This window comes from Tupaia chinensis, unplaced genomic scaffold, assembly GCF_000334495.1.
Source record: "Tupaia chinensis unplaced genomic scaffold, TupChi_1.0 Scaffold143886_1, whole genome shotgun sequence".
Classification (NCBI taxonomy): domain Eukaryota; kingdom Metazoa; phylum Chordata; class Mammalia; order Scandentia; family Tupaiidae; genus Tupaia; species Tupaia belangeri.
In genome coordinates this window covers 2237891-2263146 of record NW_006203737.1, presented here as the reverse complement: position 1 = coordinate 2263146, position 25256 = coordinate 2237891, and the positions used below count along the sequence as shown (strand labels likewise).

The 25256-nt window shown below is 37.9% G+C and overlaps 2 pseudogenes; one reads left to right on the top strand and one right to left on the bottom strand.

Annotated features, from left to right (window-relative positions):
- The first annotated feature begins 4332 nt into the window (after window positions 1–4332).
- On the top strand, window positions 4333–14234 carry LOC102486581 (renin receptor-like; annotated as a pseudogene).
- A 6652-nt stretch (window positions 14235–20886) lies between these two features.
- On the bottom strand, window positions 20887–23408 carry LOC102478138 (FMR1 autosomal homolog 1 pseudogene; annotated as a pseudogene).
- Window positions 23409–25256: the final 1848 nt, after the last annotated feature.

Genomic DNA, 25256 nt, shown 5'->3' with positions numbered 1-25256 from the left:
AACCTGCCCTTAATCAAACCCTGAATAGAATCTTTGATCTCTATTGTTAAAACTTTATGAATTGATAATTAGAACACGTAGCCCCTCTCCCATTTACCTGCATGTATCCCATTTTCAATAAAAAGGCACGATGATTCCTAGCAGTTGTCACTCCTCAGAGAGTGATCTCTAGGAGTGTCCCCGGCTGAGGACGTGCATGAAAAGGCACAAGGCCTTAGTCTTCCTTTCTTTCCAGTGCCGCCTCTGTCGAGCCAACCCACCCCCGCTGAGGCTGTTCCCCGGCAGTTAAGGGTGCTGGATTCCCACGTGGCTAACTGCAGTTCAAGTCCCAGACCTGGTGGCTTGCTTTCTCACTTTCTCTCTCTCTCTCTCTCCCTCCACATTTCTGGTCAAATTAAAATAAATAAATAAAGTTGAATAAAATAATCCTTTAAAAAATCCAAATTATTGTAACTATTGGTATGTGTGTGGAGGGATGACTGCCTTGGAAGGAAAATTATCAATTCAGCCAAAGTAAGTAATCTATAAAAGAGAGATTTGCAAAATATAATGAATACTAGAAATAGAATTAAATCAATCTTTAAGAAATATCTTGGGGTCCAGCAGGTATTATTGTGGTTAAGGTGCTGGATTCCCACATGGTCCATCATAGTCCATAGATGGACCCAGTGACTTGAAAATCACACTGGGCAAGTGTGTGTGCATGCCCAAAATTCTCAGAGGAGAATGGTAGAGAAGGAATTGTGGAGTGGCCATCCTCCAGGAGTGGTGAGGGGAGGGAGGTGATTTCTCACTTTCTCTTTCTCTCTGGCAAGTAAGTACATGTACCCTATGGCAAAAACCTAAGAAGAAAGCAAAAAGGAAATACCTCACTTGTTAACTTGGTTGTTAATATGAATATGCTCACAGGAAAGAGAGACAAAGAAAGAGAGAGCACCTTCATAGGGAATGGTCACTATGATCCTCTCATCTCTATTTCTCCCTCCTATTGGAATTTTGGCACGCATGCATGTGTGCCTGGTGTGATTTTCAAATCACTAGTCTGGGATTCCAACTGCGCAGTTAGTCATGTGGGATTCAGCTGCTTTAACCATCATACCACTGGCTGGTCCTAGTATATCTATTTAATAATTGATTTGCTAAGTAGCTTTCATTTAAAAAGCAAAACATGCTTTGTATAAGATTTTCAATAAACTTGATGAAACTTTGAGCTCTACAAAAAGAGAATACAAGTAATCATGAAACATTAAAAGAGATTGGTTATGCACCTTGCCACAAAATTGTTAACATTAATAATGATGATTAGATAAACTAAGTAAAAATAATCAGAATAACAAACTGCCCTGTTTAGTCCAACCTATTAAATATTATATTAGTTCATTCTCCCAAACTACAATTTAATAAATTTTGAAGTCAATTATAAGACACAATCCCCAATTATGAACACCTAAAAATACCTTGCTAAGTAAGTCCTAGATCAAATTGATAATAACACATAAATAATAATTTTCTTTTTTGGGAGAGATTTTTGCTATAGGATGTGTACTCTCACCAGACAGACAGACAGAGAGACAGAAAGCGAGAAACCACCCCCCCAAGGGGGGATGGTCATGCTGCAGTCCTTTCCCCTCCATTCTCTTCTCGGGATCTTGGGCACACATGCACACGCACCCGGTGTGAGTTTAAGCCACCAGGTCCAGAACTCAAACCATGGTCGACTACGTGGGAGTCTAGCGACATAGCCATTATACCAACTGCTGGTCCCAAGAAATAGTAAATTTTTTACAAAAGGCAAAAAATAGTAAAATCAAGTTAATCTGTGACATAGAGTCAGGTAAAGTCAAAATAAAGTGTCTAGTCTTATTACTTTCAGTATTTGAAACAAAAATTGAACACAATCGAGGGTCGCCAGGTGACATAGTAGCTAAGGTGCTAGACTCCCATATGGCTGACCACTGTTTGAGTCCTGGATCTGGTAGCTTGCTTTCTCACTTTTCCTATTTCTCTCTCTCTCTCTCTATCTGGTAAGCACATGTGCCAATTAGCAAACTTTAAAAAAAAATAGTAATAAATAAAATTAAGTAAAAATAATTACTTTTTAAAAAAGATTGGACACAGTGAACTAGGTATTAGACTTTGAAAACTAGTGAACAAATAAAAAATGAACCAAAAGAATGTAGGCGGGCCCCTGCTCCATGGTGCAGTGGTAATGGACTACTGAAAAGCTGGTCCCATAAAGCAACCATGCTCGGACCCCAAGTTCATCAGCCAGAAACATGTCTGGTACACTCATGAGCACCCAAAATGAGATGGAGGACTAGAGGAAGGGGATCGCAGTGTGATCAGACCCTCTGGAGGGAGTTCTTCTCTTCCTCTCTCTCATGTGCAGGCATACACATTCTATCATGAACAAAGAAAAAAATAGCAAAATCACAAAAAATGTATGAGGAAAAATTTAATACAGATAAACTCTGAAATCAAATATAAAGCACCGTGGGACCAGCAGTTAGCATAATGGCTATGTCATTGTACTTGCATGTAGTTGACCGCGGTTCGAGTCCCGGACCCAGTGGCTTAAACTCACACCGGGCGAGTGTGCGTGCGTGCCCAAGATCCCTAGAGGAGAATGGAGGAGAAGCGATTGTGGCGTGGCCAACCTCTCGTGGGGGGAGTGGGGTGATTTCTTGCTTTCTGTCTCTCTATATTCCTCTGTCTTTCTGGCGAGCGCACGCACCCTATAGCAAAAACCTCTCAAAAAATATATATAAAGCACTGTTAAACAGTGAAAAAGAGTTGTATGGGTAAATTACACCAAAATATGCCTGTAGAAAGATTGAATATGATGACATGAGGAAATATTCACTTAGAAAAATATGTTTCTAGTTCAATATAACCCAAATTTATTGTGGATAGATATTTGAAGCTGTGACATTTATATATTCTTTAAGTCAGAATCCATGTATTGTTACACTTAAAATATTTTCTTTTATTCCTGTCGCAAGGCAATCTGATATCCTGACCCCAGGTGGCCATTTTCCTCTTTAGGCGTGTGAAACTGAAACATAATTTTCATTTCAGAAACAAAAATCCAATTTCCGACACAGAAGCACACCATTGCAAATAGATAGTAAGCTCTAATATCACTTCAATATTTTAAGTTCCATGGAATAAGTTTGTTTTAGCATCTGTTAAACTTTGACAAACTGCATCCCTTATTTTCATTTCTGCTAAGAAGAAAAAAATTTGGATGAAATTGATAAACTAAAATTTCCAAAACCATTTCAAAAACTATGTGGCACAGAAAAGATAAATCTTAGAGAAAAGGCTATGTAAAAATAATTACTTTTAAAATTACTCATGTTGGCTTTACCCTTTCTCATTTTTTTTTTAAAATGAGAAACATGAGATGGGATTCTCACTCAGTATACAACGGAGTACAATGCACAGACCAATTATTTGGTTCTTAACAAATATTTATTTTCTAGTTCCACCTAGAAGGTAAACAAATGGAACTAGGCTTCTTCATAATCCTAAAACATGGGATTCTCCTGGGACTTGATATTTAGTTTTTGTTAAGTCCTAAGTGGTGATTATTTCATATTTTCACCTCTATATTTGAGCTTCTTACACATTTCTATCATCTTCAAAGCTTCCTGTGAAGAGAAATTCTAGTTTCTTTTCTATTTTTTTAGAGGTTTTTGCCTTAGAGTGTGTGCAATCGCTAGAAAGAGAGAAAGACAGAGACAGTGAAAGTGAGAAATCTTCCCCCAGAGGGGATAACCACACTGCAATCCCCTCTTCTTCATTCTCTTCCCAGGATCTTGGGCATGGACTCACACTTGCCAAGCATGATTTTCAGACCACAGGGTATGAGACTCGAACCACTGACGACTAAGTGGGGAGTCCAGTGACATAACAGCTATGCCATCTGCTGGCCCTAAGAAATTCTAGTTTCTAAGACCCACTTTGGGGAAGAAAGGGGAAAGAAGAAAAAAAAGTGAAAGAAAGAATCAGAATTTCTCGCTTCTGATGCCTTTTCAATTTCTTTCAGTTCAAAATATTCAGCATGACAAAGCTTCATACTTGAGGGCAATGATTTCCAACCTTCCCAGAACAGGGATCAGCCTCAAGGGAGAGACCCCTCCACTGATAGAAGAATGTGGGGAGGGAGTTGGTACTGTGATGACCCCAGCACCTCATATCTACCATGCACCCATTCCTACCACTACTACATCACAATATACAATTAAACAATCACACAACATTAAGATTCATGCTCCACAGCTGATCTGACAGCAGGTGGAGCCCAGGTGGCAATGTGAGCAATGAGAAATGGCTGCAAACACAGAGGAAGCCTCACTTACCAACCCACTGCCCACCCTCTGCTACACAGCTCAATGGACCGGCACCAGTTCAGAGCCTGGGGAGTTGGGGATCCCTGCATTAAAGGATATGAGCCTTGGGACCAGCAGTTAGCGTAATGGCTATGTCACTGGACTCCCATGTAGTCGACCGTGGTTCGAGTCCAGGACCCGGCGGCTTAAACTCACGTCGGACACGTGTGTGTGTGTGGCCAAGATCCTGAGAGGAGAATGGAGGGGAAGGGATTGAGGCATGACTATTCCCCCTGGGGGGTGATTTGTTGCTTTCTGTCTCTCTATCTCTCTCTGTCTTTCTGGTGAGCACACGTGTCTTATAGCAAAAAACCTCTCTCAAAAAAAAAAAAAGAAAAGAAAAGAAAGAAAAGAAAAGAAAAAGGATCTGAGCCTTAACATTACAAAGGTTTAAACTTAAAAATATTTAAAATTTGTTTTTATTCATGATAGACAGTGTGAGCACACAAATTCCATGTGACTTCCAGCACTACAGTCAAATTTGCTACCAAGTATGCCAGCTGGCTAGGTCAAGAGAGGTTTAAATTCTTTGCTTTTTCTTCCTTTCTCTCTCTTTTTTTCCATAGAAAAAGAGAAAGTATGGAATCACTCCATCCCTCAGGGAGGATGGCCACACCACAAACCCTTCTCTTTCCTTCTCCTCTCAGGATTTTGGGCATACACACATACACCTTGTTCATTTTCCAAGTCATTGAGTCCTAGACTTGAACTGTGCAGTTGGTCATGTGGAATCCTGTCATCTTAACCACCACACCACCTGGCTTGCCCAAGAGGTGCAAATTCTTCTGCCTTTTAACTAAAAGCTCTGCTGTTTTGTTGAAATTGTTAATAAATCTATCACAGAAAAATAATGTAATTAATTTTTGTTTATCTCTAACTTGATTCTAACCCTAACTCCAATTTTCCAGCTTCCAAGAGGAACACATCAGAAACAGCAGCCACATCCCATGAGATCAGCAAATTTATTCTTATACATAGATGTGGCCCATACCCCTACTTGGGTCATACATGTACACCAAATCCCTTGGAAATCTCAATACTCTCAGGTAAAGCAACTCATATCACATCCATAAAAAGTAAGAGGTCACTATCCTTTAATATTAAGTATATGAATTCCTAAAACTGAAAGGACTTCATGCTTCAAAACTGATCAATCTTAGCACATAAAAACTGAGAGGATAGTCAATGGTGTGGTGGTAACTCAATGCTTGAAAGGCTGACCCACATGGAAATGTTCACAGTTCAGAGACCTTCCTGAACATGTCAGGTATTTGTATGCCTGTGATCTGGTGTTCACTAAAACAGGGAGTGGATGGTGACATGAAGACCCTGCTGGGATGCCTGTCTCTCTCTAACTCTCTCTCTCTTCCTTTCTCTCATGTTAGTGGAAAGAAGAAACTTAAAAAAGAAGAAGAAAAGAAGAAAAGAAAATAGAAAGGGCTAGGAGCCTTGAGATTTTACCCTTCCCTTCAGTATTTTGTGTTGTGTAGTTTTCTCCTCATAGGTATTCCCTAACCACTCTTAATATGTATTTCTTTTTTTAAAAAAATTTATAAAAAGGTTTAATAAGTGAAGATTTTCAGTTTCCAACATATTTTTTGTCCAAGGTTCCATTGGTCAGGCAACATCATATTTGTCTTAATGGGATTAGTTTATAAAACATCTTGTATTTATATAAAATATGGTGTATACTACATAATGACTATCTAACTAACAGGAAAAATGAATTAATGACTAGACTTTTGGTTTACGCAAATAATCAATACATAATGGTTAAAGGACATTTAAATAATTATAAATGGGTTAGTTACAAATAAAGTTTTCAGATAATCTGAGATCAGAAAGTTGTGGCTAGTTAAAAATCATAAGGATTCATAAAATGTCTCAGTCATCTTTAGATAAGTTAATATGCTTTGATTAACTTGAGGTTGATATATTTCTACTGTCGGCCTTTAAAGTTTACAAAAATGAAGGATATTGGATTCAATCTATTACTAAGATTGTTCTGTTCTACATTGGGACAGTTTTTTTAAATTGTTTTTGCCCATTTATAAAATGCATATTTATGACAGTTTCTGAATTACAAAATTGGGTACCTTGTGAAATATTCATTTTGTAAACTAAATAATGTGATTTAATGTATAAAAGAAAATGAAATAAAAAATGTGGGGGATAAAAAAAAGAGAGAAATGGGACCAGCAGTTGGCATAGTGGCTATATTGCTGGACTCCCACGTAGTCAACTGCGAGTCCCTGACCCGGTGGCTTAAAACTCACGCCGGGCGTGTGTGCGTGCATGCCCAAGATCCCGAGAGGAGAATGTAGGAGAAGGGATTGCAGCGTGACCATCCCCCCTGGGGGGTGATTTCTCTCTTTCTGTCTCTCTGTCTCTCTCTGTCTGGTGAGCGCACACACCCTATGGCAAAAACCTCTCCAAAAAAAAAAAAAAAGAGAGAGAGAAATATGCTGAGGTGAATCAGGATGAGTATTGGCTAATACCTCCTGTGGGAGCATCAAAGACTAGAAATTGGTCCAGCTACTATGGAGAACAATATTAAGATTTCTCAAAGATCTACAAATAAAACTACCATATGATCCAGCAATCCCACTCCTTGGTATCTACCCAAAGGACTGAAGGATATTTAATCAGAAAAGTACTTGCACATCGATGTTTATTGTGGCACTATTCACAATTGCTGAGACATGAAACCAACCCAAATGCCCAGGAACAGATTAATGGATTGAAAAAGTGTGGGTAATATGTATTTCTTCCATATTCTCCCACATTCTCTTCCGTTTTAACCTCATGCCAAGCTACTTTTGTTTCTCTTCAAAGTACAAGCTAAAAAAAAAATAGAGAAAAAAAAATTTGTTAAAAGAGAGAAAAATAATGTTATTCTTTAAAATCAAATCAAAAGTCATAGGACCAGCAGATATAGTAATGCTTACATTGCTGGACTCCCATTTACTCAATTGTGGTTTGAGTCCTGGACCCAGAGGCTTAAAAACTCACACTGGGCACATTTCCAAAAATCCTGAGAGGAGAATGGAGAAGCAGGGATTGTGGTATGGCTAACCCCCCCCCCCCAGGAGGTGATTTCTCACTTTCTGTCTCTCTGTCTCTCTGGCGAGCACACACGACCTATAGAGAAATCTCTCTTAAAAAAAAAAAAGTCAGAATACTTATAGATGTGGTAGTTGTAGTTAAGTATACCAATGAAGCATTGTCCTCTTTCCATAAAAAATACTTGAAAATTTAGCCTCAGACATCAATTACATAACTCTTTCCACTGTTGCAAGTGAAAAACAAAACAAAACAAAACAAAACGGAATATTATTTTCCAAAACTTTGGGCCACTAGTCCCACCCAACAGAGGTTTTGTGAACATAAATATGGAAGAGTTAATTATTGAATTTATTTTTAACAGTGCCATTCAAATGTTAGGTATTCTTGTAATTTCAACATTGTGACTATTGGCCCATCTGTTCAGTGGACCCTTGCCCACTGCAGAAAGATGTTGTGAGAATAAATTTGCCCTATTGATGAATCTAACCAATTACTACTACTCTCCTCTCTGGCTTGATATTGCAAGAGTCCTGAAGAGAGTTATAATTATTGTTACAAATCTAATGCTTTCCATTTTCTGAATTGAAGCAAAACCTATTGAATTTGCAGAGAATGTCCCTGAAGCAAAAAAGTAACAGCTGGGCCCTCTTTGGTAATGGGTCTGCAGCACTGAAAAACAAAATCCAGCATTTAAATTGCATAAATGAGTGACTAATAGGGCTTGATGTCTGTCTTACAGAGTACAAGAGTCATCCATCAATACTGAATTTTATTTTATCATGACGGGAGTAGAATATAAGAGCAATTCTAGATTTCTGCTTTAGAAAATGCCTCTGTATTCATTCACATCTCCCCAAGGAGCAAGCAAATAAGAATTAAAAGTGATTCGAATATTCACATCATCTATCAGAAAGAATATCTATAATTGAGTTATTTAAAATAAATGACTTTTCAGGTATTTAAGCATTATTTTTTGATGTGGATAAATGCAATTGGAGTCTTATATAAATCTTCTCAAAGTTTTTATCAAAAATGCTTTTATGTTTACTAACTCACTGACATATTTTAATCAATTATTAAGTTTTCTCAAATTTGAACTGCAACAAAACTGCTTGGAGAGCATATTAAAACAGATTGCTAAACCTCAAACCCAGAGTTTCTGATTTGATGGATCTGAAGTAGGACCCAAAAATTTGCATTTCTACCAAGTTCCCAAATGTTGCTTGCTGGTGCTGGACCAAAGACTTCCAAGGGACCACACTTAAAAAAATCAATGGATAAAATTAAAGCATAATTCATATTAATGAGGATAACAACAACTTGTAATTATCTAACCCAGCACTATAGTAGAAATGAGTCAGAGCAAAATATATCTTCTTATGTGTTACCCTGAATATGTCTTTATAGTAAAAACAGGTAGAAATAATTATCCCCATTTTAGAGATGAAAAAACTAAGGACTGCTACGTATAATAATGTGTGGAGAAATTATAGAATATGATAGCTTCTCCTGTTTAACCCCCCACCACAATAAAACACACACACATGCGTGCATGCACGTGTGCGCGTGCGCACACACACACACACACACACACATTTATCTGGAAATTACTAAGGAAAGACTTTATTAAAAGGTAACTTAATACAGGTAGAAAAACTATTTCAGTAAGGAGTCACTCCAAGACAAAACTGAGGAAAGCAAATATGCAGAGACTGTTGAGTAGATGGCTGGATAAAGAGGAAGGGGAGTGGAGTGCCAACAACTACTAGGAGAATCTTAAAGCTTAAAAATCTGCATCAAATACTGCAATATGAAGAAATCAAAGTAGGATATGTTTGAATATTAAGTAGAATTCTGGGTCTGAGATGGAGCAAACCAGTTATAGTGTAGCAAATTCATCTATGTTTAGTGCTTAGATGGTCTTGTCAAAACAGCCTAAAGTTAAGTTGAGCTCAAAATTTGATCAGTCTCGCCTTTCCCTAGCTGACTAGGATATCATAGACTAAAAGTTGCAATCTTGTATTTCATAAGGTGACTTACTTTTGTCTCTTCTTGAGGGGAAAGGCTTTATTGAATCATAAAACTTGGAGAAAACACTATCTTACTTGGAATTCTTCTTATTTTGTCTCCTGTTACTGAAAGACAGTTTTGAGGAAAAAGAAAAATATCTATTTATTGACTATCAGCAAGCCACATTTTCACCTGAATTTTTCTTTAAGTACCTCAGCATAAAATAGGATGAGAGGTAGTAAGCGAAAATAGTGTTGTTCAAACCACATATTTGAGAAACTTATTCTGCAGACTTAGGCTTAATTAACTGATTGTCACCAGTTATGTATGGTAACAGATTTCAGGAACAGGAACTCCTATATACACAAATAATTGTATTTGCACATAACCCTTTATGATAATTACTCTACAGCTACTTAGATGGAATTTTGTAATCTGGACAAGTCTCAAGTTAAAAAAAAAAATAAGAATGATAACTCTACAAGAAAAGCTAAATTCTCTAAAACCACTGAAAAAAGTAAACATCCATGACCTCTAACTGGCCCAAATCCTGGTGATTAGTTCAGTTTGGCAGTTTCCCCAATGGGCTTGGCTATGGTCATCAGCATCCATCATGTCGGCAGTCTAAATGAACGTATCAGCAATGTCGCAGTCTGGTTCATGTAGTATCTATAGACATCTGTCACATTTGTGTTCCTCAGCTCCTTTGTGACATCGTCAAAAAAGATGACAAAGACAATGCAAGAAGAAATGGGAAAAAAGACCAGTCTGTCTTCTGGTAAGGAAACAAGTGAATGCAATTCTGAAATCATCACAAGTACTATTTTTTGGGCCTGTTTTACCTACATTTTAGCATTGATAACTCAAGATGTTTTCTTGGGCTCAATTATATTCTATTCATTAAACATGTATGGCCTACCATTTCCTAGAATTATACTTATAAAGAAATAAATACTGGAATAGAGGAATTATGTTCCCAGATGAATTAGTGACTAACGTGAAGAAAATTAAGGTCATAAGCTAGATGTTCCTGTGGCTCAATTAAATATTTATTGGTTGCCATAATTGCGAGCAAGCGTATGGAATACTTACCCCTATAAATCCTTGGACTATACATAGGGAACTTGTATAGACTATTAAGATATGTCTATATGATATAGTACAAATAATAATACCTTCAACACTACAAATTTTAAAACTGTACATATAATCCAATAAATACATGTATACATAATGAGTGCCAAGCTAACAGTACAGGCAATAAATGCTACCAGAATTTTGTGGTCCAAGAGATTACTGGGTTGACCTAAAGCTTCAGAGAGGAGGTAATGGGTGTTTAAAGAACATATGCAACATAGATATAAGTTGGTTTTAAGCACGAAGTGTAGCAGATCATGGCAGTAGAAGGAACAAAGACTATACTAGGCATGTTTGGAATCATTTTGACTCAAGAGGATCTTTAACATTAAAAAGTAGAGGGAGAACCAGCCTGTGGTGTGGTGGTTAAGGGAACTAGATCCTACATGGCTGACTGCATGGTTCTAGTCTTGGACACAGTGGCTCCGAAAGCATGTCAGGTGCCTGTGTGTGCATGCCCCAAATCCTGAGGGCAGGAAGCGATGGAGGAAAACAGATTGTGGTGTGATCATTCCTCAAGGAGGTGATGTTCTCTCTCTCTCTCTCTGTCTCTGTCTGTTTGTAGTGTGCACATGCACCCTATAGAAAATTAAAAAGAAAAAAAAGCAATGGGAGGAAGCCAACTCTGTAGCCTAGCGCTAACTGAGCAGGATCCCATATTGTTGGCCATGGTTTGAATCTCAGCCTCAGTGACTTGAAAATCACACTGGATATGTGTGCTTGTGTATCAACAATCCTGACAAAACGGGGAAATGAAAGGGAAGGGATTGCAGTGTGGCCACGCTCCGATAGGGAGGTACTTTCTCCTTCCTCCCCACCTCTATCTCTCTGTATCTGTGGCAAGTGCACACACCCTTTGACAATTAAAAAAAAAAAAAGTTGAGGAAAAGGATTTGAGAATGTTGGTTTCTATAGTGCAAAGCTATTGTTTACATCCTGATCTTGGCCAATTTTCTCTTTTTAGAGCTTAATAGAATGATAAGTCTGTGTTGAAACTTAAGATGTTCTACTCCAAAATATAACTGTAGTTGACCAAGCCAAAATATAGTTCTTCTATGTATATTGACTTAGTTATTTTGAGAAACTGCAGCCCTAAGAGTAACTCTGAGGGACCAGCATATGGCTTAACGATTGCATCACTGGATTTCCACGTAGTTGACCACAGTTTGAGTCTCGGACCCAGCAGCTTAAAACTCATTTATGCATGCCCAAAATCCCGAGGAGAGAATGGAGAACAGATTGCAGCATGGCCAACCTCCTGGGGGTGGTATCTCACTTTCTGTGTCTCTGTGTCTGTCTCTTCAATGAGCACATGAGCCCTATAGCAAAAAACTCTTTAAAATCTGCCCAAAGAAAATTTACATCTATAAAGGAAATCTACCTTAGTAAAAGTATCTGCATCAAGAAGAGGACTGCTCCCAGACAACCTTTATGAACCCTAGAGACACTTTATTCACCATACTTTGTTTCATATTTTCATGGCACTCTGTACATATGTATGTAATCAAATATGGTTTCTCCTGCTAATTTGTTTTATGTCACTTCATTCATAGTTTAGCCAAAGAACCTAGAAGGGTGGAGAGAAACTATTTTCCCTCACTTGCACCAGGTGAGGGCACAAGCATTACGGTTAAATTTTGGTTCTTCAGATACTAGATGAATGACCTAACCTCTCTCTGCATCTGTTTTAGAAAGTAAAACCTACACAAGCATAATCTTGCCAGTAGCAAGCACATAACACTATGTATTTCCTAGAGTTATTGTAAGAAATAAGTGAAAAATATAGACAAATAAATAGCCTAGTGCATAATGAACTTAATGCGGTTTAATTCATTTTTTTCCTATAAATATTGCCACTTGCCCCCAAATGGTAGAGATAATAGAATTGTCAAATATACTTCACCTAAAGTAAAAAAAAAAAAGCAAAAACAAAAAACAACAACAAAAAAAACCCAAACTCAATAGTCAGGATGATCCCTAGCACATCACCCCTTTGTGCTACAGTGGTAGCTCATATCCCAGCTGCTCCATGTAACCCAGCACTACTACAGCCATTGTGGCACCTTGACTGTTTTTGGTGCTCCTGTTCTTGCTGGTGCTGGGTGCTTTCGGAAATGAATTTAGTATATTAAAATCACCAGGGTCTGGGACCAGCAGATAGCATAGCGGTTACGTTGCTGATATCCCACGTGGTCGATCGCAGTTTGAATCCCAGACCCAGTGCTTTCAAACTTGTGCCAGGCACATTTGCCCAAAAGCCTGAGATGAGAATGGAAAAGAGATTGTGGCATGGCCATCCCTCCTGGAAGGTGATATCTCACTTTATGTCTCTCTGTTGTTCTCTGTCTCTCTGGTGAGCACAAGCACCATGTAGCAAATAATAATAATAATAATCAGAGTCTGTTGTCTCCTGAAATGAAAATTATCCTATACCAAGATAGCAAATCCCAAATGAGGCTGCATTGTCCATGGGCTTCTCTGTGAAAGAGGGCCTTTCTTGGCTGGGACTTTTATGGTTAACTTATTTCATCATCCTGGAGCCACTGTTATGGTGATGTTAAAGGAAGTGGACAATCTGGCTCTACCCTAGGGCACTGTCATTTCATACCCTTTGGAGAATGCAGTTCCTTTCAGTCTTGACAGCATTGCAAATTTCATTTGCTCCTTACTTTCTGAACTTCTGTAGTTTTGCAGTTGGCTCGCAGTGAGGAAAGTTTTATGGTAGGGAAGGACAACTCAGTTTTTGAAGACTTCTCAGTCACACTCTGACAGCTTTGCGATTCTCTATTTCAAGAAAACTCTTCTCAATTCAATACTCCTCAATTCTCTGAGTAGAAATGGTGAAGTTGACTTGCTCTTTCTTGCTCTTCTTGAATTGCTAATTCAAGTTTTTTATCTTATAGGCACTGAGCTAAGAAGGATTCTCCTGATTTATACTCACAGGAGCTGGCAGGTTTGGATGAAAATGGGAAACGTTACAGAGAAGACTGTGAACATCAAAGGTGCTTTTTAAAACACCTGTTTTAGTTTTGCTATAGTGCATGTACACTTGTCTGAGAGAGACAGAGAGAGAGAGAGGAAGAGAGAAGAAAAGTGAGAAATCACCCCCTCAGGGGATGACCATGCTTCAATCCCTTCTCCTCCATTTTCCTCTTGAGATGTTGGGTATGTATGTACAGAAGCCCTGTGTGATTTTCTAGCCCCTTGGTCAGGACTCAAACTACTTAGCCATATGGGATCTGGCCCTTTTAACCTCCATGCCACCACGGATCCCAGAGATGCTTCTAAGATTCTTGTAGATGCTCTAAAATGTTTCCAGATGATGTAAACAGTGTTCATGATGGGAAGGCAGTGGTAGAGCTTGTGACTGTCACACCATTTGACACATTTCTTGTGAGGAAGACAAGAACTATCCTTCAGGAAAAACAAGCGAAGAACCCAACAAATCCCTATAACCTTATATATAAGTATAATTTGGGGTATCCAGAGGTTTCCAACATGGTACTTTGGATGATGACCACTTTGGCCTTGGGTGTGATTATCACCTCCTGTAATACTTGAAACATGAATTCAGGGTATGATAGCATAATTTATAGGATGACAAATCAGAAGATTTGAATGGATTGAACTTTCCTTAATGCTATACTTAGAAAAGGGGTTTGAAAATGAGCTGTTTTGGAAGCAGCTGGTGGTGTGGTGGTTGGAGCTCTGGACTCCTACACGGTTGACCTGGTGGCTTAAAACTCATGCTGAGAATGACTGCATGCATATCCCAAATCCAAGGAAGAGAACGGAGGAGAAGGGACTGCAGCATGACCATCTAGTTTCTTTAAAACATGAAAAGAAAATTAGTTGTTTTGTTAATATATATCTTTTAATGTGGTTTAAATTAGATAGTATACTTTACATTTATAAAAGAAGCAAATTTGGGGGACCAGCAGGTGGCATGATGGTTTAGGTGCTGGGTTCCCAATGACCAGCACCAGTCACAGACCATGTGGCTTGAAAATGAAGACAAATAAATAGATGGATAAATAAATAAATAAATAAATAAAAAGAAGCAAATTTTGTTGTCTATTTTGTGTGTGCCTATGATTTTTTTCAGAATGAATTATAGTATTGATGTGGATCAAAAATGTGCTCCACATGATTCTATAATATGCTTGAATATTGTGATTGAGCCACTTAACAGCATAATTTCATTATATTTAACACATTTGGAAATGCATTTTGAAAGAATTGTCAAGCTCTTAGAATAGCTTGTGTAATTTATATCGAAAAATGCACTGAATCTTTTCAAGAAATTTATAAATGCTTAACTTCCTTATACAAGAGAGGAGAAAATTGTACCTGGGTTTTTGTCTACTATGAATCATTTGTAAATATCTCAATTTGATGTAAATATCTCTGAAACAAGAGAAAAGGTTTTTAACTTTGAGCAGCCAGTCCTAAAATATGGATATGCATAGACAATCACTTAGTTTGAATACTGTGTCTGATTGACAGAGGGTAGCCATTTCTTTAACCTCTTCTGCAAGTTTGCATATTAAAATATTACATTGATCTAAGAAGAAAGTATATTGCAGAGTATAGATGCTTGTAATTATGCATATAAAACTAAATCTTTGGGGGACATCTTAATGCATGAATGTCAAATATTTTTATTTCACTAATGTTTTCCCCCTGTGAAAGTTATGGTCTATGATACAGCTTCATTCTATCAAACATTAAGTCAAAGTGGATGATTTCTATTTTTCATGTAGAAGTGGACCAATGTCTACAAAGAGTGGCAAGTATGCTTAATAACTCCAAAAAAGAAAAAAGAAAAAACAACTCAAAATATCTGACTCACCTAAATGATGCAGTAGTCATTATCTTCACTTCCAAAAGGAAGATTTATACTGTTAGAGAAGGGGAAATGCCATCTTCAATTATGATTTACATTTTGTAATATATTCTCTTATATCACTTGACCATTTTTTTAAGGTTTATAAAATTCCATTTTATATCATATAGATTTTCAGAACTGAAAGGGACTTTAAATATTATACATTTATTAGCCATCTTTGTATTTATTAGAAAACTATGACAAAGGGAAAACTTCTGAGCATTCTTTAAAATAAGTCTTGAATAGATTTATCCACTTTTTTGCATTTTGATAGATCTGACCATGTCAGTGCACCTGTGGAAAACAAATGTCAGTAGCCTAGGTTGTCTTAGTTCTGAAAGTCATTAAAATTCCTTTTCATTTGCAGTTGGATTTCATTTGGACTGAGCCTAATTTTATAAAACTAAGAACCATACCACAGTCACTCTGCATGACTGACATTATATACATATTTTTAATTTGACTTATCTGGTGAGAACATGGGCTATGTGACGTTATAGGAATAGTGAAATAGTTTCATAAACACACTGTTCTTGGACCTCCCTGCTTCTGCAGATTCTGCTTTACATCCATTAAAATGATTCACTTCCCCTGGCCTGTCCCAGCTATTCACCTGACAATGTGTTTTTTTCTTTCTTTCTTCTTTTTTTTTCTTTTTTGAAGCATATATTTTTAGAATTTATTTTTTCAATATGTACCATAATTATCAACTTTTTTCACGTTCTTTATTTCATTTTATTTTATACATTCAATCACATTATTTAGCTTACAAAATGAATATTTCAACAGGTGAACATTTCTCCCTAGTCCAGTTGATAAAACTATAAAATATCAACAGATAATAGCACTTTTCTTTGTCCCATTAATGCTTTGCCTCCCTATTTTTCTTCTAAATGTCCTTCCTCAGACCCTTCTCTTTCACACACACTATGTATTTTTTCAAACCCCATCTGACTTGCACAGATCAACCAAAAGGGCCTCAGAAGCAACATCTAACCTTCTCTCACCCTCCTTTTTCCTACTCCTCTTTCTCCCAAGGCCAGCCACAGAAGCTAGAACTCCTCTTAATATAATGATAAGTCTGTGTTGAAGCTTAAGATGTAGCACTCCAAAATATAACTGTAGTTGACCATCCCAAAATACAGTTCTTTGACGTATATTGACTTAGTTATTTTGAGAAATTGCAGCCCTAAGAGTAGCTCTGAGGGACCAGCATATGGCTTAATGATTGCATCACTGGATTTCCACGTAGTTAAACACAGTTTGAGTCTTGGACCTGGTGGCTTAAAACTCATGCCTAACTCAGGCACATGTGTATGCGTGCCCAAAATCCCGAGAGAAGAACGGAGAAATTATTGCAGCATGACCAACATCCCCAAAAATCTAGAAATGTTACTCTACTTTTGCCTGTCTTTCTAAGTAAAAGTTGGCTATAAATTCTCTCACTTACCTTGTCTAGATCATGAGACCCACGTTCCAGAGTGTCGTGTGCTATACCTGGCAGGAAGAGGAGCTGCACGGAGAGGCCCTGAAAAATTTGGATAGACCTTGCTGGGTTTCTCCCTCAGTCCATTACCATTAGGTCACATCCTTTGTGTATTTACACTTTTCTTGTCTGTCCATTCTTCATCAATATCCAACGAAATGAGGAACACGTTCTTTCAAGGGAAAATGCTGCATAAAATTGAATAAGTTGTCCTGTGTCTTGAGGTCTTATTTAAGAAGACTCCATGTCATATAAAGCTTTTGATTAAATAGATTTGTTATACTTCTCTCCTGTTAACCACAGCCCTTATGATGGTGATGGAGAGGAAAAGGATGACACCTTTTCTCCTCCACTACTTTTTACAAGAGTTTTGGATGTTGACAACAGGGTAGGCAGTGTGTGTTTGATCTACAGTTGTGGCATTGGGTTATTTTTTTAGCCATATACCTATTTTCTCTCCAATGTTATTTCTTTTTTTTTTCTTTCCTACTTGTCCAAAGAGTGTGCCATCTTGCCAGAGAGAGACAGAGAGACAGTGAGAGAGGAAGAAGGAGAAAGGAAGAAGAATGGCCACATCACAATTCCCTCTCCTCTACCTATCCCAAGACACTTGACACACTTGCACATGCACTTGGCATGCCTCTCAAGCCCCTGAGTTAAGGACTCAAGCCAAGCAGCTATCCATGTGGGATCCAGTGCCCTCAAACACCAGGCCATGGGCCAGCCCTTCATATCTTAATTTAACGAATTTGTCAGGTTCCAGATGAAAGCAATGGTGAAAATGGAGTGACAATCACTGAGATAGAAAGTAATTTTGATCTTTTGATTCATTCATTTACTCATCCAACTTATGTATATATTTTATTTATTCTTTTGACAGAACCTTTATTGCAGTTGCAATTTCACAGATACAAGCTTCAAAGTATAAAGTTGTACACACCAAAACGACAGGTGATATTTATAATCATAAGTTACAGATACAAACTAATGGTAAAGTAAAATTTTACAAAAGATTTTAAACATTCTGCATGCTAGTCAGTCCTTTCTTTTAAGCCAAGTGATCTTTTGGCGACAGAAAAATTAACAGATACACTAAAACGAGATATTTTCATACAATAAAAAAAAAACCGAAGTTTTGATTTTTCTATTGTAAACATCAGTTATTGCTTGTGGCTGGCCTTGGGAGAAAGGGAAGCAGGAAAAAGGAGGGTGAAAGAAGGTCAGATAAATGTTACTTCTGATCCCTTTTCTGTTTCCTCTAGTTTAAAGTACCTAGCATGCCAAAGCACCAAACTTTGAGGTGTTTTATCATTGGCATAGGCATTATGTCTTGCAGTGGTCCTGTCTAATATATGCCAAGAAACAGAGGACAAAGCAGAAACTATCGTTTTCTTCTTGGTTTAATATATATTCCCCATTGGTTTACCTTATTCAGAACCAGAATTTTCTCTATGTATAAAGAGCCATGTTATTAAGTCCCTGAAAAGCTGGGGAAGGGTTTCTTACTGCAATGATGCTTCAGTGTTCACTAGCTGCTGACAGTGAATGTGCCACCAGAACAGGCTATACAGTGTCACAAGGGAAGGGAAGGTGGTGGGACAAGCTAGAAAGACAACTTTAATGTTGTGAGGTTTCACACTCATTGTCAGAAAAATAATGTTTCCCAGTTGATTGAAGAGCAGATTCTCCGATTTAAATAGTAGTCCTTCTCTACTCTGAGAAACAATTCAAAGTTCACTTCTATTGCTTCTTTTAAAAATCCCCACAGCTGCCTTACAAAGAAAGAAGGGTATGCATTATTCCTTGGGGGAACATGTTCCTCTTCCCTAGAAGACTGATGTTGGATCTTTAGAAAGGGGATCTGGAATGCTTCTTGTATTTCAAATTTTAAAATGACCCTAAAGATTTTGAGAGGGAAATACAAACCCACAAAACTGCATTTTAAAATATTGCTGTGGGGCTGACCCCATAGAATACTGGTTAAAGGAGTCAGATGTCACATGGTCAGCTGGGGTTTGAATCCCAGCCCTGACGGCTATTAAAACATGCTATGCATGGGTGCTTGGGTACCCCCAAATCCTGACAGGAGAGATAAATGATACATGATTGATCTAGGATTCAAGATCCGCATGAAATTAAGTGGGTTTCATAATGGGCCAATGAGAATTCCTGGGACTTTGGGAAAGTAGCCAAAAGTCTTTCATAATGGCTATTCTCATTGCTGAATATATTATTATAGTTCTGAATATAAGACTGCTGAACTTCCCCACTGCTGGGATGTAGTGGTAAGCTCTGTGATGTGGAGACCAAATGGGAAGGTCCTGTGTGTCCCAACTTCTCCCTGTGCACACTGAGTCCACATGCACAAGCCCATCTTCCTGGCTGGCTCAGGCTGAGAGGAGAATCATGGCATGAAGACCATGTTGGGAGTAATGGCCTCTCTCTCTCTTTGTTTCTGTCTCTCTTTCTCTATTTCCCTCTCTAGTGGAAGAAATAAAGTAAAACTTAACAACGACAACAAAAGATGGCTGAACAGCACATGGTTAAAGTAAGCTTTTGACCTACATGGTATACAGTGTGGTTGCCAAAGCTTCTTTAGCTTTTAATTGAGCCTGATCTTTGCCCAGTCTCTGGACAGTATAGTGCATACAGGATAGCATGATGTCTCATAGGTAACAGGAAGAGAGAAACAGAATGCTGTGAAAAGAAATGAAGGAGTTGGTGGATGCCCTGTAAGTGTAAGCAGGACTTCTGTTTTTCACAGGGAAACCTTCTCTTTTTATATTTAGAAAGTCGTGGTATTGTCCTTGGTGCATCAGATCGGCTGTTAGAGGGTCATCAGGTGACAAATAAAGAAACCGAAGCACAGAAAAGTGAAGTGACTTGCCTGAGATTACATCCTTAGTTTATAGTCATTGCTGAGGTTAAATTCAGAATCTCTTGGCTCCCAGTCCTGTGCTTATTCCAGGACTTGATTTTGTACTCTCCCTGCCCTTCTCTGTAGAGGTATTAAGAAGAACTATGCATTTCACTCATAGGTGGGGAACTAGCTTTGCATTTGAGGCTATTTAACATAAATTTGATCAGTGTATTATTTTCCATTAAAGTTTTTGAAAAGGGCAATTCTTGACCTCCTGATCCTGCCAGCCGGATGTTTGATGATATGTTATGAGAATAGCATTCCATTGATTGAGCAGCAGGCTCTCACTGGACGTTTTTGGAGCAAAAGCCAGAATGGTACAAAGCCCTGAAGAAAAGCATGACAGAAATTATCCATTCTTTTAAAAGAACAGATATCAGTATTTGTTGTTTATTGGCATTTTATGTGTTATGTTATTTGGCAGAAGAGAGAGGAAAGAGAGAAGGACATACATATGAAAGGTCATCTTAGAATGTTAATGAAATTTTTTGTAAGAGTTACATTCAGAATATGAATACTTTTTAAAACAAGTAAAGGGCAAGTTATTGCCTTCAAGGAGTTAAGCATCTAGGAGGAGAGAAAATTGGTTCTAAGAGTAATATTTACTTAAATCAGAATTGCAGGATTAGAAGAGAATTTCTGTTATGAATAACCTGAACCGATTCATATCCAGCCCCTCTTAGCATTTGTGGTTTGGGGTTTTCATTACACCACAAGCCATTCCAATTCGGTTTTTCAGCAGTTATAACTATTAAGTATAGGTATTTACTTTACTAATGTACAACCTATATGTAATTTTAATCTATATCTGACATCTCTCCGGATCTATGTGAAATGTGTGTTATCTTTCATTTTCATTTTTTGGGGGGAAGATCAAAGTTTACTTACTACCTGCATACAAAAACATATTGCACATCAAACAACCAAAATCCCAATAGAAAAAAAAAATAAAAGGAAAGAAGGAAAAAAAAAGGTACTTTTTTTAAACTAAAGCTATGTTTGATTTTTAAATACTGTACACTTTAATAAATAAACCAAACAAAGCCTCAATGTAGAACAGTCACTGCCAACACCACCCAGTGTCCCTGCAGATGAGAGTTTAACAAATGTATTCCAGTGGTCTGCAGATTTTTCTTCTCCATACAGCATTTTAAAAACATTAAAACAGACCAGCTTCCAGACTAAACTAATGAAGAAATTACAATTCAGTGCAAAATATTTTAGACTGCATTTCATTCTAGTTTTCCTCAGGTGAAGAAGTGGTTGCATATTATTAAAAATGTAACAAAAGCAGCTAATGCTTTCATAAAGAATATTTACCATAGGGATCCCACCCTCCCCACCACCCCCCTTCTCTGCCATATTTTGAAAACAAAATAACATTTCCTATAGCCAGCAACTTTTTTTTAATGTTACATATACTATTCTCAAGGCACATCTGATGATATATTTTATAACACAGTAGGTGTCAAAGTATGTTTAACATATGATTTCTTCAGGATCCCTCCCCTTTCTGAATTCCGAATGGAGGAACTGAAAGTGCGATGTAAAGACTGGCGATCCATATTCTATCTTTGGCAAGCTTGTACAAGCACTATTGTAAATGTAATGTAAAAGAACTGTAAACTAGGAACTTCTTCAGTTTATGAAACACCATTCAGGACTGCTGCTTCTTGAGTGTTTTCTTCTTTTAAGGTATTAATCTTTTCTTCTCCTGGAGTACGCTGTAACTTAGAAATTTCATCGCCAGAAGCACTAGTTGGGCCATTTATTGCCTTTTCTGAAGGACTATGCTCTTCAATCACATCTTTTGCCATTTCTTTCTTGTTTTTAGCCAAAGTTTCCCTTGGGAGGTTTCTTTGACTGCTCTGAGACACAGCTCTAGAAATATAATCTGCAACTGTGACTAGCCCATTTTCATTAACTGAAGCTGTATCAGATTCAGTCATTCCATCCATCAGAACAGCATCTTCATCAGTCCTTCGTCTACGAGACTGCCTACGACAGTTAGTACTGTGATGAGATTCGCTGGCATCAGTGTCTGCAGTCTGATCTGATTCTGTATTATCAAGTAAGCTGTATGGATTGCTGTCTGGATCTTTGAGCACAGAACTGATGGAGGATTTGGCACCACGTGGTCCACCATGACTTCGACCCCCTGAAACACTTCTGCCTCTTCCTCCTGGTCATCTCCTGCTGTCATGCTGAGGTCAACTCTCTCGATCGTCTTCTCCTGCCAATGACCAATCACTCAGCTCGTCTTTACGCTCAGATTCTGTTTCAGAGGGGTTAGACAGCTCAGAATTTGTACCATAAACAGAGGTGTAATTAGGGCTGCAACGACCTCTGCCTCTTCCACTATAAGACCTAGAACCAACCTGCTGTAGTTGTTCATCAATCTGTAAGCGTTCCATTCTTAGTTGTTTTACTTCCTTTAGATAAGCAATATGATACTCTAAAAGAACTTGTACATTTCCAAAGCTTTCTTTAGTGCCAAGGAATACAAATGGAACCATTCCATCTTCTCTAGGTAGTTTATTTTCATTGTCTCCTTCAATTCGCACCTGAACCACAGCAGATTTGTCCACTATTTCTTGAATAACTGCCATTTTTTCCAATTACTTTTCCAACAACTTAAATTCCTGTTAAAGTATGGTCAAATGATAGATGGTTAATGTTAGCTAAGGCAGCACAGACAATAGGTTACCTCTCCATAGATTCTAAATGTCCCAGTATCTTCATCGAGCTCAATCGCAGTAACTCCAGGAACCTTCCTTGCTTGCTGTATGTTACTACCATGTGTTCCTATTGCCAGGCCCATTAAATCTTCTCTCACAACAAATTCCTCATGAAAAGCTGCTGCAAGTTGTTTCGTGCATTCTAAACACTTAGTGGCTTCTTCATTTCTGGACATAAGTATCAACTTCGTACGAATACTTTGCAAATGCATGTCACTTAAACTATTTACTCTCTTCACAGTTGCTTCACTGGCAGACAGTATCATTAGCTGTGTAGTTTCTGGGTGGTAAAAAATTCTGCATGCTCCTACTGCTTTCTTAAAATCTTTATGTGCATTTTCATTCGCACACGCCTCTCTCAAATCCTCAGGAGCATCCACTGTGCATTTAAAGAAGGTATTTTTTTGACAGTTTTATTTTGATTGATAGGTCGAAGTCACTCAAATGTGACTATTTCATTGTAAGTGGCATTGCAAGCAGCATATTCAAAGACGTAAAATTCTCCTTTCATCATCCGAACTTTAGCCAACCACCATCCACATGGTTCCTGGTCATTTGCTCTTGAATATACCTCTACTTCATCTCCTTCACTAATTTCTTTTTTTATATCAGGTGGAGGTGGTAATCTAACTTCATTAAATGGAACCTGGCATTCTTGTTGCCAATTATTTTCAAAAACAACTGTGGGAGAGTCTTCATGAACATCTTTGATAAATCCCTTGTAGAAAGCCCCTTTGGAGCCCCAAACCTCCACTGTCAGCCCTGCCATGTTGGAACCGCCTCTTCCATTTTCATTTATAACTCTCATATACATGAGAAAACCAGTTACATACTTTCCTAAACTTCTCTTTCTCAGACTAAACTCCCTCAGTTTCTTAGTTCTTTCTCAAATGGCATGATTTCTTTACCATTCTCCATTATATTCATCCTTCTCTAAATACAGCTATACCAATTCAAGGGTTTTATAAGATACATAACTCAGAACTGAAAACATTACATTTGACCCACTCTGACAAGTAAAGGAGGCTTACTGGTTTCACAGTTGTGAATACTACCTTTCTTCTGAGATAACCCTATGGAGCAATAACATTTTTTTTCTTTTGTAGTTCTAGAGTTTGAGTCTTTTCTGTTTTTAAGAATTATTTATTCAGAATCAGTAGATGGCATAATAGTTATGTCACTGGACTTTCACATAGTCTATTACAGTTCAAGTCCCAGACCCGGTGACTTGAAACTCATACTGGGTGCAAGTGCATGCATGCCCAAAATCCCAAGAGGAGAATGGAGAAGAAAGGATTGTGGTATAACCATCTCCTTTGGGGGTTGATTTCTTGCTTTCTGTCTCTCTGCCTCTCAGAGAGGCAAGTGCCCTGTAGCAAAAATCTCTCACCAAAAATAAAGACATTTATTTATTATTATTTAATTTCCTATAGGACACATATACTCATCAGAAAGAGAGAGTGAAACAGAGAGAGAGAGAGAGTGAGAAGGCAAGCCTCCAGGTCCACCACACAATCTGCCAACCCTAGAGTTCGAGTCTTTATGTTTAGATTGCTGATCTATTTTGAGTTGACCTTTGTTAATGGTGAGAGTTAGAGATCTAGTTTAATTTTCTGCAGATGGATATCTAGTGTTTCCAGCACCGTTTGCTCAAGAGACTTTCTTTTTGCACTGGATTGTCTTCTGTCCTTTTGCAAAGATCATTTAGTTGTAAGCTTGGGAGTTTATTTCTGAGTTTTCTAAACTATTTCATTGGTCTATGTACCTGTTTTTCTGCCAGTACCAGGCAGTTTTGATTATCACAGCTTTGTAATATATCTTGAGGTCAGGTAGTGAAATGCCTCCTTCTTTATGCTTGTTGCACAGTATTGCCTTGGAAATATGGGGCCTTTTATTATTCCAGACAAATCTTATGATCATTTTTTCTATTTCTGCAAAGAATGCCTCTGATAAGTTGACTAGAATTGTGTTGGAATTGTAAATTAATTTAGGTACCATTGACATTTTGATTAAATTATTATAATTCTTCCAATAATGGAACATGACATGAGAGGGTAAACTCCATACATTGAGCTCTCCTCTCCCCTCCCTCTTCACCCTATTCCTCTGAGATCTGCCTGCTGTGCTAGCTGGACCTTGTGAGACCCTGGTGACCATACTTTTATTTCATGGAACTGGCCCATAGCTGGAGCTGTTCCAGAGGTATGCCTCACACCTCTCCCACTATCAATATCACAAGACCAGAGACACTGAACTCCAGACTCTAACCTGGATATACCCTGCTGATTCTATTGATTGATAAATTGATTGGGTATCGAAACCCCTAAACAATGTATATCTTTACTTGATCTATGCATGTTTTGTTCTTGGCATATAAAACTTGAGCCTGTATTTGCTGAGAGGTATGCCTCACACCTCTCCCACTATCAATATCACAAGACCAGAGACACTGAACTCCAGACTCTAACCTGGATATACCCTGCTGATTCTATTGATTGATAAATTGATTGGGTATCGAAACCCCTAAACAATGTATATCTTTACTTGATCTATGCATGTTTTGTTCTTGGCATATAAAACTTGAGCCTGTATTTGCTGACAGCATGAACCATTCTCC